This window comes from Epinephelus lanceolatus, chromosome 8 (genome assembly GCF_041903045.1).
Source record: "Epinephelus lanceolatus isolate andai-2023 chromosome 8, ASM4190304v1, whole genome shotgun sequence".
Classification (NCBI taxonomy): Eukaryota; Metazoa; Chordata; class Actinopteri; order Perciformes; family Serranidae; genus Epinephelus; species Epinephelus lanceolatus.
The window spans coordinates 25475324-25483486 of record NC_135741.1 but is presented as its reverse complement, the minus strand read 5'-3'; positions in this window follow the sequence as shown (position 1 = coordinate 25483486).

Sequence of the window (8163 nt, the reverse complement as noted above, 5' to 3'; positions counted from 1 at the left end):
ACAAATAATAACCCGGGCTATTAATTGAAGTCTTACGGTGTGAGAACTTTTTTACGCGTGACTGAACCAAAACAATGATGCTGTGAACCAGAAAACCAAAACAATGACACTAAAACACTCCACAGAGCTCAGGGGAACTAAAGTCAGGTGATTCATTCCTGGTGGTTTCATCACTAGTAAAACAATCATCTCAAGCTTTGAGCCTAGTAACAATTAAGAGCTATTATATTAAGACCTATGCATCTGCAGAATTTGGGTGCCTTTACAGCCCCCCTGACAACAAACAAAGGAATGCACCTAGCTTCACAAAAAAGGAAGAAAATAACCACAGTGTCCACTTGAGTGTCCACAAGGTTTGTCCAACTCAAAAAAAGTCCTCCTTAATGAGACTGCATAATCTAACCAAAAAGTCCAAAAAACAAAAATGAAATATATGTCCTCCCTTTAAAAAAATCAAACTCACCAGATGTAGAACTGAGAAATGGTAATCTGGCCTTGGCTTGATTTCCAGCCAGTCCAGTCTGATCAATAGTCATGGTCCCTTAATCCACTGATTTCCTTGTTCACCTCAGATGGACGATGAGCAAACATAAAAAGGAGCTTAATGATTATTCCCCTCTCCACTGACTGCTGCCTGGCTCCCACCTTTCTCCTCCATTTACCTCCAGAAGACATTCCCTCTTTCCCCACCCCAAACAATTCTCTTCCTCTTTGTTTCTCAGGCCACGCCCTACCCCCCCTTTGCAACTGTGATCCTGGAGTCACAGGTCACCTGAGTCAGATCACCTGACCAGTGCTGTGTGTGATTATGCATGGCAAACAACATAAAGCACAGGCATCATGGATATAGTGCACCAGAGGTTTGACCTTCCAAGGGTTTTTAGTATTAAACCATCAAATTGCTGTATATGTCAGTCCCCGCACGTTAATGGTGGTGTCACACTGTGATGGACTAGTTTCCCTTTAGGGCTGCACATAAAGATTGTTTTCATCACTTATTAATCTGCTGATTATTTATTATTGATTAAAGGGATTAATTGTTTCATCTTTGAAGTGTCAGAAAAGATTATAAATTGTCGATCCCACGTTCTCTGAGTCCTGGGTGATGATGTTATTGATTTCTTTTTCCGTTTTGTGTCAGAGATACAGACCAAAGCCTGGAGATATTCACTTTACAATGATAAAAAAGCATCACTTTGTGTTCTGTGATCTGTCGTGCAGAGAGCCAGATGAAAAATATTCACTTACTTGTACCCTTCCTCGCTCTTCTCACGCTTGTGTATTTTCTGCACAGGAAACCAGAGTGGCAGATCGTTTTAACAGTGTATCTGAACTGCAGTGAGGCAGAGGAATTATTGAACAAACGGATAAACAAACCTGACTCCCTGAGGTATAAGAATGACACGGCGGAAGAGCTCAGCTATCAGGTTTACTTAGAAATTCACTCATCCGAGGTAAAGCAGCCTAATGTATGCTCAACCCTCCAAGTCCTCTAAGTGTAAATAGGTCTGATGCTCCATACAGCGTGTGTAGAGAGATGCAGCAATTCAATTTGTCTCATTCTAACATTGATTATTATTTCTTATTCACTTTCAAGACATAAAAGTGCAGCTAATTACCAGAAAACAAAGACAATGTTTGGGTTTCCTGGTGGCTCAGGGGTCTGAGACGATGACCGTGTGACTGCAACATCCCTGATTTAAATCAAGCTGGTTTACTTTGATGTATGTCTTCCCTTCTCTTTCCTCTTTCATTTCCTGTCACATCTCCACTATTTACTATTCATAAGGCTAAAAATACACACCGTGTCTGTCTGTCAGGCTTTCTGAAGACAGGAATTTGGGTTGATTTTCTGCCAGTTTTCTGTCAGCTGGTTGCACTCAGGAAATCCAAATTCGGGCAACAGGATAGAGCCTGGATGAGGTGATGGCTAGGACGGATTCCCAAACAGGCAGAGAAACTGTCTACAAGCCCCCGGGGCCCCCAGGGGAGCCGAAAACCTCAGATTCACTTCAGTTGGTTTGTGGTAATCTAATTGCGGCTCCTTTGTTATCCGGCAGCTCTTACTTAAAGAAAAACCAAAGTGTAGCTTTGTAAATGTCTTTATTGTTTCAGTTTAAATTGTTTATAACTATTCCCAAAACAATATGGGATTTAATTAAATAACCACAGACCACAGTCTCACAGTGCTGCTGAAGGGAAGTTATAATTAAGATGCCGTGTTTATTCTACTGTTTGACAGTTGTGGAGGAAGCTTTCACATCCTGTACTAAAGTAAAAGTAGCAATACTGCAATGTAAAATACTCCATTACTAGTAAAAGTCCTGCAAAGTGTGTCAGCAAATTGTACTTTAAAGGTCCAGTGTGAAGGATTTAGTGGCATCTAACGGTGAGGTTGCAGATTGCAATCATGTGAAACCATGTGCCAGGTGTGTAGGAGAGCTACAGTGGCCGAGGCAAATGGCTTGTCCGTACTTGGCCTATACAGAAACAACATGGCGGACTTTGGGGTAGATGCAGGGGCGTTAAGATAGATAGTGCAGGCAGTGCAGTTGCACTGGGGCCCATGGGGTAAGGAGAGTGGAGAGAGTGTTTGGGCCCGCTCTCTCTGGAGCAGAGAACGGGCCCCTGTGAGTGAATCAACTTGCCACTTCAGAAATATCCCTGTGTTCAAAGAAGAACACACTCACAACTAGGGCTGTCAAAATAACACATTAATTTCGTTTACTCAATCACAGAAAGAGTAACGTGTTGAAAAACTTAATGCTGATTAATCCTGTTCTGTGGTATCCTTAGACCTGGTGCGTCATTGAAGGCCACGGGGGCTTTGTCACATGATGGAGGCAGACGAGACAACGCTGCTCGGCACCGTGAATGGAACATTTACGTTTTAAAAAGTGCCCAGATGGAACTGTTGATAGGAACACGTTTCTCTACAATTTCTGCAGTAAGGAATTTTCATACCCTTGATGTGCTTCAAGCCTGAAATATCACCTCATGGCAAAGCATTCAGCAGCTAACCCGGAAGTTCAAGTTAGCACAGCCTCTGATGCTCACGCTAGCAGCTAGCCTCGTCAAGCCACACTTGACTAAGTAAGTCAACCATACTACCATACTGTATAGTATATCAGAAAAAGATTTAGGGTGCACTCCAAATCACATTCCTTTTTACTTTTAGTATGTACTGCAGCTACCCTTAAAAAGTACGTACTGTTGCATGCAGTATGCACACAATCAGGACATACCACTTTCTCATTACATGACGCCCTGAATCCGTCACTGCAACCTCTGACAGCTGTCAACCCATCATCTGTTTGCAACTCAGTCGATGTGACAAATCTTCCGCTGTGCAGAGGATTGTGGGTTAGAACTGACAGAAAAGCATGATGACTTGCATACAGCAAAATCAGACCGGATGTAGTAGAACATCCTGGTATTTTTGGCATACTGCATTTGTCATACTATGTATTGGGACATACTGAATCTTCTGTTGGCATATTATATAGTATGGTAGTATGGGTATTGGAACGCACAGTTAGTATGTCCCAATAAATACTATGTGAAATGCAGTATGCCAAAAATACCAGGATGTTCCACTACATCCAGTCTGATTTTGCTGTATGCAAGTCAGTATGCTTTTCTGACTGTTCTGATCCACAATCTTCTGCGCAGTAAATGATATGTTACACCCACTGAGCTGCAAACAGATGAAGGGTTGACAGCTGATTGACAGATCTCAGAAGTTGCAATGGTGGATGACAGTGTATTCAAGAAACTGATGACCAATCAATTAGTAATGCTAGGAATACTGATGGTTTAAGTGAACAAAATATCATAATATGACAGAGAACTGCAGATGTAATGTCACTGTCGCAAATATAATATGTTACAATCTGCAATCTGTGCAGTTATAACTTCATAGCTGTACTACATACATTGCAACGTGACAACAGCAGAGCTCTCTGGGTTGATCTCCGTCTCTGGAGAATTGGTGTTTTTCTTTCATCTCCAAGGTAATGGATATAAAAGCAAGAGGGTCAAAGTTCAGGGCATAATGTCATAAGGACGTAGTATGTCCCATTTGTGCTCATACAGCATGCAACAGTACGTACTTTTTAAGGGCAGCTGCAGTACATACTAAAAGGAAAAGGACAAGGTATGCAAGTCAGAACACACCCAAACATAACACTAGGAGGGTGAAACAGGAAACACTAGGGACAACATTCTCATCGGAAATTCGGTAGATTGCATTGTGGCCCATAGATAAATAATTTAAAACAACAAACAGACAAACAAAAAGACAATTCTGCTTCCTCCATTGTTTGAAAATAGTTAAAACCGTATGGAGTGACAGACGGTGGAATGATTGCAGAGCCCATGCAAACAAAGTTTCATTCTCCTCATTAAAGTGAAAGACAGGCGCTACTTCAATTTATATTCAGGAGACGGTGGAACCTCTAAAATCAAACCTACGAGCAATAAAGTGGGTAACACAGTTAAACACCTTTAACATCAGATCCTGTCTGTGATGGGAAAAGTGTTGTAAAATCAAGATGGGTTTAGAAAGGTTTTATTAGACGCCTCGTGTTAACAGCTACAATTCATCCAGCCCGTCGGCCTTTAAGTTAGACATCACATTTCATCTTCATTTGGGAGCTAAAACAGAACAACTGGACACGGTTTATCTTTTAATTCATAACCAGGAGCTCTGAGTGCAGTGTAAGTGGATTTTTGGATTTCACTAATTCCCTCATATCACTACAGGCTTTTAATGTTTTGACTTTAAAACAAGCCTGGAACAAGGCTGTATGTCAGAAAACAAATAAAAAGGTTAATCCTCCTAAAAGTGTGAAGCATATCCGTGCTCGTGTGTGCATGAAGCCTTGACGCACTGGCCATCCTCTGCCATGTTTTCCACCGAGATGCTTGCACCACATCTCCTCTTCAAGGCATCACTGAAGAAACAGCAGGCTTGATGGAATCTTGACGAGACCGTTAGAGGCTGTCACATGTATCAGGGATTACGCCTCATTAGAGCAGCTCTCAAAAGCGGCTACCCCCACATTTGTCCTTCACAGACTGATTTTGATTAGTCTTTTATCTAAGCTGTAACGTCTCCTCTCCATCTCACCCCCCCACCCTCTCTGTCTTTATGCACAGCTCATGCTTCCCTCTCTGCTACCCCCCACCGGCAGCTGATTGTCCCTCCTGAGCTGCAGGGAGCTGTCAGGGAGCCTGTGGGGATGCAGGACAACTGCTCATCCCTGAATACTTTTCTCTGCACATGGCAAACTGTCACGTAGGAGGCCCTCAAGCTCCTTGTTATGAGCACTGACTGGAGGGTGAAGGGTACAGATGGTGGCATGCTCTGTCCGGCTGCCCCCTGTCAGCCTCGGGCCAGGGTTGTCACCCCGAACTGACTGTGGCACAATACCAACATGTGCAAAGAGTGAAACCATATGTGTGTTGTAATTTCAAACAGACAGTTAGTGTTACTAAAACATTTACGTAAAAACATCAGTCATTTAGAGTGATTAATTATAAAGTGGGGCAGCAGCAAATTAGATTCACTGTTCTTGCCCAAAATTCAATTCTGGTATTGAATATGATCAGTTATCAGCCCACAGAGGAGCAATTAAAATAGAAGGAAACAGTCTCCCGAACAGCAGTGACTGAGAGATAGATCTCTGCTTTGGTATCAAGCGACACAGACCAGCTGCTTTTGGCAAACACAAGTGTGCTGTGTGATTTGAAGCTGCCCACACGTATCAGATTTTTCACATCTGTGCCATTTCTAAGCCACCACAGACTCAGGCTGCTGAACTCCCAGCATCCTCTGCCACAAAATTTATCAAAAATAAAATCCTTATTGTGTTCCTGTCACGGGCAGTAAGTCTCCAGATAAGCAGCTCTTCAATAAGACAATTCAGCTGGAGCAATATTGAATTTTGATATCAGCAAGCCTTTATTTTAAGCTTCCTGGGCATCAGCCATAAAGCTCAGCAAACTGTCGGGCAGAATCCACTAAATATCACATTATGACATTTAAAAACACTGAAGTAAAGAGGAGTTAGCACTAAATGAAAACAGCAAAACAACGCAGATAAGCTGCAGTAAGAACAGAAAAATTACCCCTTGGAAGTTTGAAGCCAAAGTAACATACTGTTTGTATGTCTTTTGAGGAGACATGAGGGTTACAGGTTAGACTAAACCAGCCTTGTCTATTTGAAACAGCCCTCAGCTTCTATCAGAATATATTTTATGATTAACATAATGTTGCATTTTTTTCATTCACCTCACAATGGCAGGACTGTCATACAGTTTGTATGCACCACGTAGGAACTACACAGACAGAACTTATGTGTTTTCATAGACAGATGGTAGAGAAGCAAATGAACAGTTTTCTAACATCACATATTTCCTACCAGGCAGCAGAAAAGGCCACAGCATAGAGGTGTAAAGTCAAGAGCGAGGGCGGCTGCTTTTAGGAGCAGTGGAAAGGTGAATACTTTTCCGTGTAAAGATGAAATGGTTGCATTTGTGTCATTTGTGAGAAGTAGCTGGCCCTCAGGTGTTTTCACATTATCTGATCTGGCACCCATTCAGAAAAGTTTGGACACCCCTGGGCTTAACTTTCCCAGAGGAAAAATGTACTTTCATTAAATTTTAGTTTAACTAGTTTGCAGGAGTTGGGTGGCAGTTAAACTACATTCAAATAGCCTTTTCAGTAGTTAACTACTTTGGGTTATATAAGTCATATAGTTTATTACAAACTACATATTCATAGTATTCTCATGGTGTTTGTTCCATACATATACATGTCACAGTGCCTCAGCTTATTGGCCACATTTGTCACTTAACGACAATCAGTCATTTGACCAAAATCATTTAAAACCAAGATGTCTGCAGGAAGAGCCGTGGGCACTCTGCATTAAACTCCCTCTAAAAGGGAGCTGCTAGGTGTGCAGACTGATTTGTTTTCTACATTGCCAGACGTTTTTTGGTTCAGCACCAACCCTATTGGACGTTGGGGTGTGCATGTCTTTTGTATTGCATTTGCAATTGAATACTTTGAATTCCCCTAAGAATTTAGTATTTTCTGGATTACACCCAAACTGCTCCTAGTCCTCTCCTTAAAACACATCCTCGGGCTGCCTGTGAGCACTGGCCTGCCAAAGTCCCCAAATCAAACACACCTATAGTACACTTTATTCACTGTGAGATCAGCTGTACCTCCATGTAATGATAGGAGATTCCAGACTCAGATTGTGATCATTTCCTGTGATGTGGTTTGGATGTAGTCAAACCACCTTTGGGAACTAAATTTACTTTGACAGGCTACATTTTTCAAGAGGAGTTGAGATGTAATTAACTACTTTTCATTGTGAAGTAGGTAGTAGTTTGGTAAACTACAGTTGTAATGTTGTTTCCCCAACACTGATTGTAGGTCACATTAAAACATCTTGTTTCAATTCTAAATATATGCTTTGTATACCTCTAAAGTTCGTATGCTATATATTATATGGATATTTGAATAATTTTTAAGTCTTCAAAGACATTTTTTGGTGGTTTTAACTGTGGTTGTTACTTAGTGGTCACCATCAAAGGGCCAGCTCCCTGAATTACCTTTTTACATTAAAGCTTCTTTAAAGATTGCATTAAAAAGAAAGTGAAGAAAGTGTTTCTTACCTGACAACACTTAATCAAAAATAGAATTAGAAATACCTCTTATATTTATTACTTACAGCAGCCGTGACCATGAGATGGCTGAAACCAGACCCTCCCACAAAGTCTGGGACCTCTATCAGATGGAACACATTACATAATTATTAAGATGACAAAAATCCGTCTTTAGTATCAATACGATGAGGTTTATCATCCAGTAGGGTTCTGCCAAACTTTTACTTTTATATTCCGGCCATGCACATATCACATAAATACATTATATGTCATTGCCTGTAGAACACATTTTGCACCTGTATGTTATCTGTGTGATTATAATGTGGAGTGGACAATTAGTACTATTATCTTTCATTCCTTTTTTTCTATTTTAAATGTGCTTTTGTCTAACCAGTGAGGTTAAGCCCATTTTAAAAGAAGTTTTGTCCCCTCAGCCATCACAGCCCTAAACAAAAACATGTAGATTGAATATTTCACCCCTGT